Source organism: Globicephala melas, chromosome 14 (assembly GCF_963455315.2).
Source record: "Globicephala melas chromosome 14, mGloMel1.2, whole genome shotgun sequence".
In the NCBI taxonomy this organism is placed as follows: domain Eukaryota; kingdom Metazoa; phylum Chordata; class Mammalia; order Artiodactyla; family Delphinidae; genus Globicephala; species Globicephala melas.
The window spans coordinates 50,251,766-50,267,716 of record NC_083327.1 but is presented as its reverse complement, the minus strand read 5'-3'; the positions used below and the strand labels follow the sequence as shown (position 1 = coordinate 50,267,716).

Sequence of the window (15,951 nt, the reverse complement as noted above, 5' to 3'; positions counted from 1 at the left end):
AGATGCATGTACTGAGTTCTAAAATTCATTAAAAACTTAAGTAAGGAATATCTATAACCAACCACAGAAAAGAACCTGAATATCAATGGGTACATATAGCACTAAAATATGGAATTATAGGCTCTGTTTAGAATAATACAGGTATTTTTTTCACTGTATTGATCTCATGATGAACTGAAATCGCACCATTCATATTGGTGTAATCATGTTGACAAAAACTGAAATCTCAAGAGATTAAGAGACTTCTTCAGGGTCACATGACTAATTAAAAGCTGCGTTGGCCTTACAACAAAGCTTTCTAATTTCTAGCTTAGTTATTTTTCTCTACTATTATCATCCAAATCATGTGTTGATACGTTTTCATAAATATTAGCTGCAAAAATAGTTATGTAAGAGAGAAATATTCTCTTCTTTCTTATATATTAATAATCTTCAAATTATTATTTGTACAGGTAGAATTTAAAATAAAATTCATTAATGATGATTAAAGAGGATTATAATACACAAAATTTATTTATACAAATCTTACTTATTTTGCAACTTAACTACAAAGACAACAGTCAAGAGTCAGGATATTAACAAATGTTGTTCAGTCAAAATAAATGTCATAAAACCTATGTCGTAAAACCTATACACTAATAATATTCACGGTCTTTACTTATAAGCCAGTCCTACAGATTTAATCAGAGCCTGTTTATGCCTCTGGTTTGTTTTTAACCTCTTGTCACCAATTTAGAGGATAGTAAAAATTTTGCCTGCCCAACATCCATTTCCCCTTGAGAAGCCTTTCCTCCTATAGTCACTGCATGTGATTCGTTGTTTCCGAGAATGAAGTTGAGACTCAGACCTGACATATCCAAGCTCTAAGTGCCCTGAGCCACAGTGGCTCAGAAGTGATACGTGACACAAACCTGCCTCAACAGGCTTATTATTACGTTTTTCCAACCCAGCAAATGCTTAAAGACTGGGTTTGTGGTGCAAGTTAGTCCACCTTAGGGCTGGTGCCAAAGCTACTAAGTGAAGACACTTTTTTCTCTTTGAATTTAAACTTGAGGAGTTAGGCCTGGAGCTGTTGATAGCAATTTTGTCACCAAGCAGAGCTTGAGAATGAAGCCAAGTTGAAAGAGAGTAGAGCCAAGAAGTAGAAGGGAATAGGGTCCTTACAAAATAATGTGAGCTCTAGATCAAGCCGTGACTGAAAGCTGGGTTACATAAATCTGATAAATTCTCCCATTCTCCTTAAGCCAATTTGAAGTGGATTTGCTGTCATGAGCAACTGTAACATTCCTAACTAATGCACTCAGGTATCTGACTTTCTCAACCCACAACAGATTCAAAAGGTCATAAAGAGAGTGAACAGTAAGAGCTATTACATACATCAGATGAAGTAGCAGCTTGCGGTTTGAAAGTGATGATGAAGACAGGTAATATGTAAAAAAAGAAAATAAGGAATTTCAAAAGTGTGGAGTCTTTTAGTCAAGGACTTACTCCACATATCATCCTGGGAAACCTCTCAGTCCCAGAAAAACCAGGATAGTTGCCATGCTATTTGGGAGCACAGAGATTCTTGCAGTGATTTGCATAAACAAGAAGATAAGGGGTCATTAGGTCACAGAGGACTCAAGGCAGGTGGTGGTGAGGCTCTGAGGTTGCTGTACTTGTAGGGGAGAGTGTGGTAAGCACACAGAATTCTTAGATTCTCCACTGACTTGTACTAATTGGAAACGTGCAATCCACTGAGAAACATCTTACTCCAAGCAATCAGAGCATGGAGAGTAAAAAATAGATGGATCAAAGAATCGGCCATCCCAATGAAGCCAAAGGACAAGTGTAGGTGTGAATCTTTGGATTGGTGTAAAAAAAAAAAAACAAATATAGGATGCTATGCCCAGAGAGTTTCAGAATTTGAGATTTTAGGAAGGAACAATTTCATATGATAAATCCAGGTTGTGACTACAGAAGGGGCTGGGTGAAAGGAAGTAAAAGAGAAGACTACCGCTTGAAACTGTGGAGGTCACAAACTGAGAGGCTGTGGTGTTGGGTGTAGACATGAAGTCACCCAGATTGAGGACAGGAGACAGGTGGGAGAAGATGACTGTACACTGTTGCTGGAGTGTTCATTGAAGGAGGGGTTTGTTCAGGTGGTGAGCAGATCACAGGAATGAGCAAAGGTAGTTGATAGCATAGCCAGATGGCTCAAAGGAACAGGAATGAGTATAAGAGTGTAGAGAAACAATGGTCTACAGGTGGGAGGGTGTATGGAGGGCATGTGTCCCACCTCCCTACCCTGAGATTCATGACCTATGGAGTAATCAGCAGTCTCCAACAGGAAGGACTCACGGGGAAGTGGGATACCCCTGGGAGAGTCAAGATTCAGGGCTAGAGAAAAAAGTGGAGGTTAAGAGGAGTTTACTGGGACTGAGCAGGTGTTCCAGAGGGCATGACAGAATGGTTTTGAAGGAAGAATAAAAAGCAGAGATTAGGTCAGGGAGAGGCAGCACAAAGCATAACAAAGTTTCAAGGCAGAGAGGAGAAATGAGCAGACAAACGATAAAAACAGAGATTTGAAGCATTAGAAAATTAACTGTTTTTCAAGGCTAATACAATTACATGTTCCAAAACTGGTAACATGGGAATTTAGAAAGAGCTAGCAGCTATGATGTGGGATGTGGAATTCCTTTTCCTCCTGGGATGAGGTGGTGAGTGACAAACGTGGGTCAAGGAAGTTTAAGGAGGCAATTGAAGAGCCTGCAGTCATGTGTAGGAATGGTGGCCAGGAAGGCATGTGAGAGGGAGTTCTGTGGGACTTCAGGATGATAGGGCCAGTTATAACGAGGTGGGCTCCAAGGAGGTGCAGGGGCATGGGATGCTATTTCAAATCAGTGGGGAAGGAATCAATGACAGAACAAACGAATTTGAGACAAGACTAGTGATTAAAAAATGTTAATAATAAAATTAGATTACCTACTTCATCCCCTACTAAAATAACTTCTAAAGGATTAAAACTTTAAATTAAAAAAGACATCAACAGTACTATTAAAAACATAGATGAATATGTTTAAAGGGGAAAGTCCTTCTCAGAAACTATGCGAGAAGAAATTGACAGCTTTCACATCCACAAAATTTAAGGATTTTACAAAGCAATGCTCCCTAAAATAGTTAATGGCAAACAAACGAAACTGATTAAAACATTGCAACATAACAGACATACAAAGAGTTAACATCCTAATGAATAAAAAGCTCTTGAAACAAACAAAAAAGGATTAAAAACAGGCAAAGAATACTAAAAAGCAATTCGTAAAACTAAATCCAAAATATCCAATAAACATACTGACTAACTAAAAATATTCGGCCTCATTAGCAATCAAAGAAATACAAATATGAGGTATCTTTTCCTACTGATTTCTAAATTTAAAATTTTTAAACAGTATTAGTATGTTGGTAAAAATTTTGAGTATAAATTGCTGCAGGCTTCCTGGAAAGAAATTTTGCAAAATGTGTCAAAAATGGTTAACAAGTGAATATCCACTGACCTAGCAAGTCCATGTCTAGAAGTCTATTCAAAGAGATTAATAAAACAGCCATGTACAGTGTATAAAGATCACAAACAGAGTTGTCTACTATAGTACTGTTTATACAACCAAATTTGGGAACATTCTGCATATTTGCCAATAGGGGTTAGTTAAAATTTTAATAGAACACTATGTAGCCATTAAAAATATGATTTAGCACCTTGACAAGATATAGTAAGATGAAATATTAAGGGAATATGATATACCACTTTTCTTTTTAAAATCTACATATATGCAAAGAATTTTATAACTAATGGTGGAATTTAGGTGGACATTATTTTCCTCTTAATACAATTCTGAATATTTCTGATTTTCACTGCAATGTGTATGGTCTCAGAAACACTATTTCAAAACTTTAAAGTTTAAAACTTAGTGGTATTTTAAGTGGCAAACATTACCTGCTCAGAAAAATTACATGTGGAATAACCCATTATAATGTAATAATAGGGAGCTGACAAAGGATGAGACTGAAAGAAAAAAAATCACCTGATTATATTTTCACATCTGTGATTCTTGGTGAATAATTTATAATAGCAAGCATATATTGTCCTTGGAAAAACTGAATTCTACATTTGAACATTGCCAATATTTAAAGCAATGCATTTTAATGATTTGTTTTCCTTTTCTTATTTCTGTGTTAAACTGATGATTGCCACAGGGTGCAGCAAAATTAAAATGTGGACTAACTGGAAAATTCTGTTTCATACCCTTAAGAGCTGAAATTTTATCTAGCCAAAAACTATTTCATGGGTCACTTTGAATAAGAAGAAAAACATTATTTTTTAAAATCTGCTCTTCCTATTCACTTGTATTCTGGTAATAATAATTTTAAGAAGAAAAAAATAATTTACAAACTGTATACCATTATTACATTAATATAAAAACATTCTTACAAATGGACAAAGACTGGAAGATACTCAATACTGAAGCAATTATGTTTGAATATTAGAATTGGAATTTTAAAATCTTTCAGTGTTCTTAATAGTGTGATGGTTTTATGATAAAAAAATATCTGCAGGAAAGAAGCTAACTAATAAAGTAAACTTTTAACAATCCTTTTATAAGATAATTTGAGATGTCCTTAGGTATAACTGAAACTGCTGTCATTAGTCAAAATCATATTTCATTAATCCATATTTTAAGTGGATTACATTAAGACAAAACCCACAAAGTGAAGAACTGAACCAATTTGCTATTAGGACCAATAATAATTATTGACAGGTAATATGAAATTTTTCAACAAATTAGGTAAATTAAGATACTTTTTGAAAGAGTTGGTAAAAATAAGCATCTATGAGTAAAAAAAAATGCTTTGTTTCCTCCCATTTTGCAGTTACACCTGAAAAGTTTATATTTCCTTTCAAAGCATTCAAACCTAGAACCCAAACATGGACTTCTCAGAGTTGGAACAACCTATGCCGGGTTTTACTTGAAGCTTAATATCCTTTGGCAAAAATCCACAAACATCTCAGGGAGCTGACCCAGATCTACCCTGTGAAGAAAGTATTCCCCACTTCCCCTGAAAACGTTCTCCCACTCCTCCCTGAGGCAAACAAATACAAACTATGCCCCCATGTTGCAGACTGGTCCCATACCCATACTGTCAAACCCATATGGTGCAAAATGAATGGAAAACCTGAAATGACCTCATTTGTATCTATGGCTGGGTTGGCGGCAGAGGGACCGTGGATGCACTGCCCAAGTTATCACACTGCTTATTTTGTAACCATCTTTACAACTGATACTGAAGATGGGCACATTTCAAGTGGCTAGCAATCCAAAATCCAGGTATCAGGTTTCTTCTTGGGAACTCAGGAGAATCCGTTCCATGCCTCTCTCCTAGCTTCTGGTGGCGGCTGGCAAGTCTTGGAATCCCTTACATCTGCATAACTCCAATCTCTACTTCCACTGTCACAGGCTTGCCTTCCCTCTATGAGTCTCCGTCTCTGTGTCTCTTCTCTTCTTCTTATAAGGACACCAGTCATACTGGGTTAAGGGCCCACCCTACTCCAGTATGACCTCATATTAACCAACTACAACTGCAATGACCCTATTTCTAAATAAGGTCTCATTCTGAGGTTCCAGGAAGTACATGAATTTTAGGGAGACATTATCCAACCCAGTACACCCACCAAATCTGCCTTCATTCTTCTATTGCCACCTTTGTATATAGTGCTGGTCCTCAACCTCAAGCCAAGAAGCTGAGAACCACCCTTCATTCCCACCTCCCTTTAAATTCATATCCCAGTTATCATCAAGCCTGATCATTTTCCACTCCTAATATTTCTAGACTCTGCTACTCCTGTTTATCCCTAATCCCTGAATCACTCTCTAGCACGTCTTGCTTGGGCTACAACAGTCTGTCCAGTACTCCTCAAATCCAATCTTCTCCAAGCTACAAGAGTATATATAGATATATACATACAGCTTCGTGGCATGTTAGAAAGATGTACAGTTGCTTTTTTTGGTTTGTTTTTCTAATTTTTCACTACCGTGAAAAGTTCTGCTGCTTTACTGCAATGAGCATAATTATGATAGACATCCTTCTTCAGGGATACAGAAACTGAGAGGCAGAGTGGTTTGTGTGCAAGCCCTGTCCTTTGTAACATCTTCTCCTGACTTGATAGATTCTTTACAAACCTTCAGAATGCAACAAAATCCATTATATCTATAATCTAGCTTTTTATAGATTTTATTAGATTTGGGAAAGACAGACAAGAGGGGCTTATTTCAGTGTTTTGAGATTTAATATTATACCTGGCTCCAGAAGCCCCATGATAGAAGTACTTATTCTCATTTTTTAAATAAACAAAAATAATAAACGAATGTAATTGCATGAGTTATAAGCCATCCTTGTTTACACACACACACACACACACACACACACACACACACACACACACACACACTGATTTTAAGAACAGTGTTTTCTTCTGAGACGTATTAACCCAGCCCATAAAGATTAGTGTAGAAATAAATCACTTCATAGTCATTTGATATAAGCATGTTTGGGAAGACAGCTTAACTCCTTCCTGTCTTCCACGAATTTATTCCTGAAACTATCACACTGAACCTCAGTTTCTTCCTTTCCTTCACCCAAAAAGTGAAAACTTACAGTTAACCATGCTTATTTCCACACTCCCAAAGGGGATTCTTTTTCATCAGCACAGTAGATTTTAGGGCTTAGCAGGAAATAGGGGCTATGAGGAGGCGGAATCCAGGAGATAGAGGAAGGCATTTAGCTCCATTTATATTGTCTATAAACGCTTCTGCTGTTGCTCCCCCAAACAAGTGTTCAGGCTGTGTTGGCTCCAGACTACACAGTCTTAAAGTATTTCTATTCCCTTGGCCCACTTTCCGGTCTGAGAAATCCTATTTTAACTGATCCAGGATCCTAGGTGAGATTCCTTCCTCCTATTCAGGAACATGTACAAATGTGAATTGCTTTATCCTTATATAGACAGCTCTGAACTTCTTTTCCAACCAAGCACCCAACTCTTGGACACCATCACATTTTAAGAATAGGCGTTATTGGAGAACACATATCTACTCTGATTTATAAAGTCCGTAGCATGCTTTATACCTGGACAGATGCATAAAACTGCTATTTGCCTTTGAGAGCATGAATGAAAAATATATCCCACTTGAGTATAAAGTAGACTACCTATTTGATTTCTCAAAGTCAATTGTACTTCCAATAAAAAGAAAAATAAAAATAACCACTTTGGTTTTCTGGGTATGTTCAAGTATTCTCTTTATGTAATGTCACTAACTGATAATGACGTATAAAAAGTACATTGATCCTATTAATATAAAAATTACTAAGACCAACAGGATTCAGAGAGCATGTACTAACCACAGAAGTTTTAAAACAGTAAGATAGGAGCCCTGGATTTATCCCTAATACATGATTTTTGCACATGTCAATCACTTAAACTTGGGCCTTAGATCTCTATATCTAATAAAATATGTTTAATTAGTACTTAGAAGAATTATGTGGCATCATAATTATGGATGCTTATTTTATCATAGGATTTATAGGGTTTTTCTGATATTCAGAAAGGATTTTTTTTTCTAACTCAATTAAAATCTTTTGTTGAAGGAATGGAAAACCACTGAATTTACTATCAAGCCATTCAGGTCTGAGTCTCATCAACATCCCAAAATACGATTTTCAAATTGCTTTATTTCCCATTCTCAATGGAGACTGCAGGAAATTTAGTCTTAATTAAGCCTGATTTACTCTCATTTAGCATTAAAAAAAAAAAAGATACTGGGGGAAGGGATGAATAGGCAGAGAAAAGAGGATTTTTAGGGCAGTGAAAATACTCCCTATGATAGATGAATACACGTCAGTATGTGTTTGTCCAAAGCCATATAATGTACAACAACAAGAGTGAACCCTAAGATAAACTACGGACTTTGGGTGATTATGATTTGTCAATGTAGGTTCATCTATTGTAGCAAACATACCAGTCTGGTGAGTGAGGGAGGCTATGCGTGTGTAGGGGTAGGGGGTATTTGAGAAATCTATACCTTCCTTTCAATTTTGCTGTGAATCTAAAACTGCTCCAAAAAAACCTGTCTTTAGAAATATTTTATTTCTGAGAAATGTTACACTTTTTTGCAAATTTGTTTGCTATATCTGAGCTCTAAATTTGAAAGGAAGCAAAGTGTTTCCTGTCCAACCATCTCTCTATGTATATATCAAATCATATATGATCTAGTAAGAAACATTTATTTCTCCAGAATTTTCTACATTTTGTAAATACTTAACTTCTACATAAAATTCACTCTATACTGCTCTTAAAAAGTTAGACATACGTTTATCATACAACCCAGCAATTGCACTGCTAAATATCTATCCAAGAGAAATGAAAACATGTACTCACAAAGACTTGCATGTGAATGTTCTTAGCATCACGATTCACAATAGCCTCAAGCTGAAAACAACCCAAATGTCCATCCACTGGCGAATGGATAGACAAAATGTGGTATATCCATACAATGGAAAACTTCAACAATAAAGAGGAATGAAATACTGATACACGCTACAATAGAGATGAATCTCAAAAACAGTATGTTAAGTGAAAAAAGCTATAAACAAAAGATCCCACATTTTATGATTTCATTTATATAAAATGTCCAGAGAAGGCAAATCTATAGATACTGAAAGAAGATTATAGTGGTTGCCTGAAGCTGAGCAGAGAGTAATTATAAATGGGCATGAGGGATCTTATTGGGGTGATGAAAATGTTCTAAAACTGAATTATGGTGATGGTTTTACAACTTGGCAAAATTTCTTTAAAAATCATTGAAAGGGGTAAATTTCTAAAAATTTAAACTTCTAGTTTAAAATTGACTAAAGAGGAGAGAAAATTCTTTAACAAAGAATGAAATTTGACACAATTTTAAATATCCTGCATAAGGTATTCCATTAGTCTTTGATATTTTGTTGAAGAAAGTTGTGGTAAAGATAAAACTAAAAAGTCAATTCCTAAAAACTTTTTGCAAACTTTTTTCCAATATATACTTTGCTTCAAAATTAAATCATTTGATCTTCCAAAACACTGTTTTAGAAAATGAACTCCCTTAACATAGTGTCAGCAGAGGGTTACTGACCAGCACCTGACATACTAACAGGAAAACAAGGTTTTCAAATTGCTGGTCTAACTAACCTTGATCCAGAACCTACGCCATTACAGCACTTCCTGTGAGATTTATGGCCATCAGATCTCATTTTAACAATCCAAATTCTGAGCTTTCTGAATATTAAATCCCAGAAGGAATTTTTTTATGTGTAGCAATGTCAGTAAGAAGAAAGGCATCTCGTGAAGAGATAAAGTGGACAGATGGATTTTGAATCTACATGTACACCAAGAGAAATGCAATACTCAACAGTAGTTCTAATCCATACTTTTTCAGTATCCAAACCATTAATATGAGTGTTTTAGTATTTAGTTTTTCTAGTTGAATGTTTAAGTGGTCATCGGCATCGAATCTCCATTTTACAGTCCTGCACAGACTCTAATAATTTCACCTGCCGTTTTTTTTTGGTTTCTGTTTTCTTAGTGTTTCCTGTGTGCCCCACTTGTACCAAGCGCTCTTCCAAAGAAACCGTGTTCGGATGTGTTCCCTGGGATGAGCTCTACGAAGATGAAACTGGCCCGTTCATCTCAGCCTCACTCGTCAGGGGCTGCCAGTCAGGACAGCTGGTAAATTGGGGTCATCTCCCCCTGAAGGCAACGAGTTGCTATGGCATCAGCAGTCAGGACCCACGCCCTCCATCTCCTGAGCCCCTGCGACCACACTGCACTCCCGTCCCTCCCTGGCTGCCGGCCGGTGTCCTAGGCTCAGTGAAAACCCAGTAGTTGCAGAGAACTCTTGATTTGACCCGATCTAATCATTCCCATGTTTTATCAAATAATGGATGGAGGCTGGTGAGATAAGGTGACTGGACTAAAGCCACACAGCTCGACGCGGGCAGAGCCGGCGAGAACACTGGTCTCTGCTGACCTGGCGGCCGCGAGCGGCTGCCTGGGGCTGGGAACGCGCAGCCCATGGAAACAACGTGGCATTGCCCGTGCGAGAGGCGAAGGCTCAGCAACTTATGAGAGGATATCACCAATGTCCAGCTTCAGGGCAGAGTGGGCAAAAAGAGGTGACCAGACCTCCCTGGTTACGCCTGTTGGCCTGAGCGTCCCCTTCCACTCCGCAAGTACCTCTGCATGTTAAATGATGTGGTCGCTCTGGCCAAAGAGGCGTCCACTTTGAATTCCCCCCATGCTCGTGCGGACTGGCCGGAAAATAGGAAAGTTGCTATAACCACATCTTGGCTCTCTCAGTCTCCCCTGACTGCCCAAGTCCTTTCCCTCCATCTTCGCTCCAGAGACCCCCACCACTCCCGACTCCCCTTCACCACGTACGTACCAGCCGCGCGCAGAGCTGCTCGCCGAGCCTGGGCTGGGTCCCGGTGCCCGGGCTCGCCCGGCCTCTACGTGGCTGCGAACTGCGACGCGGGCTCTAGTTCGCTGCCGCCTGTACCGTCCACGAGGGTGCGACCGCGTCTGAGCTGCTGGGCTGGGGCACAGCCAGGAAGTGGCAGCTACTCCGGGGGCGGAGAGAGCGGCTGCCGGGACCCGCCCCCGAGCGTGCGGGGCCCCTCCCCCCTCCCCCCACCCGGGTCTTGCTCTCTGTGCAGCCACTCCCGCCAAGGGGCTCTCGGGGCCGGCGCGACGGTGGTTCTTGTCTTTTGGCTCCCTGGGCAGCGTTCTTTTTCCTGCGTGCGCGTTAACAATTAATCATCAGAGATCATCACAGAACCCATGCCCTCCTCGCCTACCACTCTCAGTTCCCCTCGGGGAGGATTAAGGTTCTACTAAGAACTTACCTGACGTGACTGAGGGAATTTCGCGTCCCTCCCTGCTCCCGGAGGCTTCCTCTGCAGACCCTCTGACCCATTTGTGCGCGCCCCCGAGCGTTTGTGCTCCAGGTGTCCTAAGGTTGCACTTTACTCGTGGCTCCTTGGAGAAGGTAAGAATGTGCATGGTTTTCCTATCTGCACCCGGAATGTGGGTATTCGTGGTTTTTTAACGCATCATTTTAACAGATTGAGAAGCCATGTGCAATGTAGACAACTTTTGGACAAAGAAAAGAAGAAATCAACGTCTATCGAGTTTCACTTCAAGGTTCTCACTAAGAAAAATGAAGTCCTTACTATTAAGGTCTCATTGTGTCTTTTAGAAAGCATAATAGAGAGATGATGATACTGTTCTTAAAATTAAGGTGCTCTTCTCTGCTTCCTGAGAAGGTGGTTTCTCCTCACAGAAGTCCTGAGGTCCCCTCTGGTTTCCTGAAAGACATTATTAGTGTCCAAAATCTGCTTAACACCAATATGTTCACAGATACTGTGCTCTGGCTTCCTACCCAAGTCTATAACACCTGCCATTTCCCTACTGACTACTTCCAATGTTTTCATAGGCTATGTGATATAGAAAAATGTTTTATTTAATGTATCTGCCAATGGTGCTACCCTTAGGCTCTTTAAATTATTTAATATTCCTACCCCCACAATGTGGTAATAACACCTCTGTTTTCAGATAAATAAAGTGAGGCTCAGCAAGGTTAAATAATTTGAATAAAGTGAAATTGCTAGGAAGATTTCAAGTCAGTTTCTGAGCTCAAGTCTTCCTGCCTTTAAGGTTGACATTCTTTAAATTATACCTTGTTAGTAAAAGTTATGATTTTTTTAAATGCCGACACTGGTACACTTTGTTTTATAAAAACATGGTTATTTGTATGGTCATACAAATAGTAATTAAAGAGATTGAGAGTTATTTATACCTTGAGTGTAATTTCAAGGGTATAATAAAATATATTATTATTATTTAAGGCAAATTATTCTAAAGCCTATTTATTTTAGACAGCCTGTGTTAGAGATGCTAAAATGTTTGGATTTATGAGTTACAGTGCAATGATTGGATTTTTATAATTCTGAAACTGTACTCCTTATACTCACAAAATTTGTCTTGTAAAACCTGTATTTTGGGACAGGTTTGATAAAACTGTTAGCCCTCGCTGATGCACTTTAAAGTTACGTATTTGAAATCATCTGAACCACTTGAATGTTCGCTCCATGAAAGCTGTATCTTCGGTAGCTAGAATAGTACCTGTACAAAATAGCTGCTTAGTAAGCAGTTTTTAAATGAATAAATAGAACCTCATTTTCTTCAGTTAAGACAAAATAATGACTTAAGAAAACACTACTTTTAGTTTGCTTTTGTCTATTTATAGTAGATTGAAGATTTTTGATAGCTTCTCATTTCTACTATGAAGGTAAGGAAGATGATGGAATCAGGTAGAGCCTGAAGGTTTGTAGTAGCTGCTGTTGGGAATGGTAGCAAAAACCTGACTATAAGTACAAAAAAAAAAATCTTTTGAGTCAGGAATTGGTGATAGCAGTAGTTCCACACCGCTGTGAATTTGTGTAAAATATATGACTGTAAATGCAGAAAGTTTCACTAATCCCACTTGGGGATTTTGCCAAGTGATTTGATGGAAAGGCAAGGAGAAAGCTTGGATGCTATTTTTAAGAGAATGGTTGAAGGACAGAGCTGTGAGGTTCACTTAATACTACATGGGAAAATAAGTGAAGACATAAAAGAGGAGAGAAAAAGCAGGCAAAGAAGTACAAATCTCAATCAAATAAGAGAGATGGAAAAATAAGTTGTAGTCAGGAGGGAGGACAGTTTTCTTGAAGGATTTAGTAGCAGAATAATAGCAGGGTTATGGAAGAGCTGTGGCTGGGGTTAGCTGTTCTCCTTAGAATGAAGATCAAGCAGTTGGAGACTAAGGTATTGGAGAGGCTATCCACATGGACATTGAAGCCACCAATGGTGATGCCATGGGGTGGAGAAGGAATGAGTCAGACACCAAAGGCTTTCATGACTGTGGTGGAATGATCAGGAACTGAGTGGATGACTGTACAGAATTGGGACAGAAGGTACATATCCAGGGAACAAGAGCCTAAATGGATCAAGGGCTGGTGTAAGAGGGGGTGTACGGTTCAAAAGCAATACTGGGGAGCTACAAGGATGCCAGCGCTGGCTCTCATGGTCCTAGGGTGTGAGATAATGTGAGCAGTCTACATTGGAGGGAGATCCAGAGGAAACTATTCTCAGAAGAAAGCTGATTTTTACCTAAAGCAAGACAATGGAGGAAGCATTGTGTGAATAGGTTATGAAGGTGGAGGGATTTTTTCAATACTGAACAAGGATTCCACAAGGTCAGAAAGGATGGATTTTAGGAGGTAGGGCCAGCTTCATGGCACTACAATCTATGCAGTAGGACAGGGCTCTACTTCTAAGAAAGCCCTGTGCTTGTCTTAATGTTCTGCTGTCCCTGCCTTGAAATTCTTAATAATTTTTAAACAAGTGACCACACATGTGCATTTTGCATTGGTCCCCACAAATTATGTAGCCAGTCCTGTTTAGAAGAAGTGGAGAAATGGGAGTGTAGGTGAAGCAAGAAGTAGCACCAACCTTCTGAGGAATAAATTATGGGAGAGATTAACTGCAGGAGGTTGTGTTTCGAGGAAAGACCAAGAATGGTGGGAGAAGGGGTGTGGCTACAAGGTTCCAATAACATCTAGGTTCCCTCTCTTTAGGGCAGGCTAGCTGAGACCTGGGTGGGAGAGGCAGTCAGCAGTCCGCATCAGCCTCTTCCAGGTCTGTATAGTGTATTAGTTTGCTACGGTTTGCTGTAACAAATTACCACAGATTTTGTGATTTGAGCCAGCATAATTTTATTCTCTCACCGTTCTGGAAACCAGAAGTTCGGAATCAAGGTGTTGGCAGAGCAGTGCCCCCTCTGAAGGCCTTAGGGGAGGATCCTATTTTGCCTCTTTAGCTTTTGGTGGCTATAGGTAATCTTTGGTATTCCTTGGTTTGTGACTACATAACTCCAATCTTTGCCTTCATCTTCACAGATCCTCTGTGTTTCTTCCCCTACTGTCTGTATTCTCCTCTCCTAACAAGGACACTTTTTGGATCAGGGTCCACCCAGGTTAATCCAGGATGATCTCATCGGGAGCTCCTTACCTTAATAACATCTTCAGAGACCCTTTTCCAAGTAAGGTTACATTCACAGGTACTGGGGTTAGGACTTGGACATACCTTTTGAATGCTGGTCTGAGACCAGCATTCAGTCCACTAGAGCGAGGTTGGCTGAGGCCACAGGAAGAGCCAGGCTGGATGACACTGGCATCTGATAACTTTTCAGGTCTGTTTGGCAAACCAAGGTAGTTATAATAATATGAAGTGTACCAGTGTTTCTAAAGCTTTCCAGCTGTGAAATTTAATACATACAAAATCTAGAAGATTAACACTGCCCAGAGAGACTTTCTATCCCTAGAGGTAGTTATCTGTCCTTGGGGACAAAATGAGACTGGGGAGAGAAGTCGTGTACCTTGGATCGTGCCAAGTCTGGTTATAGGGAATTGAGGAAATGAGATTCTCCACTCCTTCTTTTCAGCCACTCTCCATTCCAGAGGACACATGTGCTTCCCTGATACAAAAGGATAGCTTATGGGATGACCGCATTTCGTCCCTCTCCATAAATATGAGCTTTGGAAGGACCGGAGGAGTGACCTTGTGCCTCTGTGGCAGAGACCCAGCTAGCTTCCCAAGCCATGCCTTGTAGAGGACAATCTTAACCCTCGGGGTGGGGGTGGGGAGAGGAAGAAATGTTGAAACTGTGTTACTGTGCTAACTGTGCTGTTAACTTTATTCTCCTCCTCCAGCTGGCAGGCGCTCTGAGAGTTAGCTGAGTAGCAGGAGCCAAATGGAGCTCTCCTTAAAAGGCATCACACTCATTGGGCCTTGCTCCCTTCTGCTCATGACAGAACAGGAACCATAAATTCCATCCATTATTTTCTAAGTGTTGCCAGTGAGATGATCCTAGATTGTGGCAGTGGGGCAGCAGCACAGCTACACTGAAGTTTGGAGCCCATAAGAGCAACATCCCTCTTTGGGTGGCATCTAAGGAAGTTGCCCTGAGATCAAGCTTGGGTAATATACTGGCAGATGACGGAAGGGGGTGGAGCCTGAGCTGCCCGCTCTTGACCCTGCTCCTGTCGTGTGACAGAAATGATGCCACAGACCCACATCCACCAAGGGAGAGGTTGGGCATTGAAAAGAATGGGGCACAATTGGCTTTCAGGAGATCAGAGGCTATAGCGTGAGAGGCAGAGGAAGAGGAAGAGACTGCTTTCCTTTTAGTATTTAAAGTAGAAATTTCCTAAGAAAGTATTCCAAATTATCATTGTACTCACACATCTCTCCTGTTCCTGGTCAATGGGCCATCCCTTTGCAGAGTATCAGGGTATATGAAAAGAACACTGAGAATCTTGGGTTCTAATCCCAAGTGGCAATGCCACTGATGGTGTAAAATTTCGGTAAAGGCAGTTTTCTCTGAAGGGAAGGTTAGGACTAAAGGATTGCCCTGCTCTAAAATTCTCTCAAGTTTCTGAATTTGCTTCCTTATTAAATTCAAACTCCTCAGCCCAACTTTTAGAACACTTTACCCACCCATCTCTATCTCATTTCTGTTCTTATCATTTTCCAGTACAAATCCTGTTTTCCAGATAAGCTAATCCACTTGCCACTCCTTGTGACTTTCTCATTCCAACATTCATAACTGGTGCAGGAGGATGTGTTTTTTACTATCTTCCACTCTTAAGCAGTGTCACTTAATTTCTTCAAACTCCTGTTCACAAATAATCTACTGATGGAGATCTACTGATGAATTTTTTTCTACCCCTGATCAATTCATTCAAACATGTGCCAAGTTACTATCTAAACTTTATAGCCTTTCTTCCATG

General features: G+C 39.8%; 1 protein-coding gene and 1 long non-coding RNA gene across 5 annotated transcripts in view; one reads left to right on the top strand and one right to left on the bottom strand.

Moving 5' to 3' along the window:
- The window catches only part of PKIB (cAMP-dependent protein kinase inhibitor beta), a 102,256-nt gene extending 91,591 nt beyond the window's left edge, over window positions 1–10,665 (bottom strand). Inside the window, exon 1 of one of the 3 annotated variants that reach the window (XM_030853558.3) lies at window positions 10,503–10,665. The gene's annotated coding sequence lies outside the window, so the exon portion shown is untranslated. The remainder of the gene's footprint in view (window positions 1–10,502) is intronic. The other 2 variants (XM_060283818.2, XM_030853559.3) reach the window with 2 other exon arrangements.
- Window positions 10,666–10,758: 93 nt separating this feature from the next.
- LOC132593391 (uncharacterized) overlaps window positions 10,759–15,951 on the top strand; it is a 72,693-nt gene continuing 67,500 nt past the window's right edge. For both annotated transcript variants that reach the window (XR_009558836.1, XR_009558835.1), the window contains exon 1: window positions 10,759–11,105. This is a non-coding gene — a long non-coding RNA (uncharacterized lncRNA). The remainder of the gene's footprint in view (window positions 11,106–15,951) is intronic.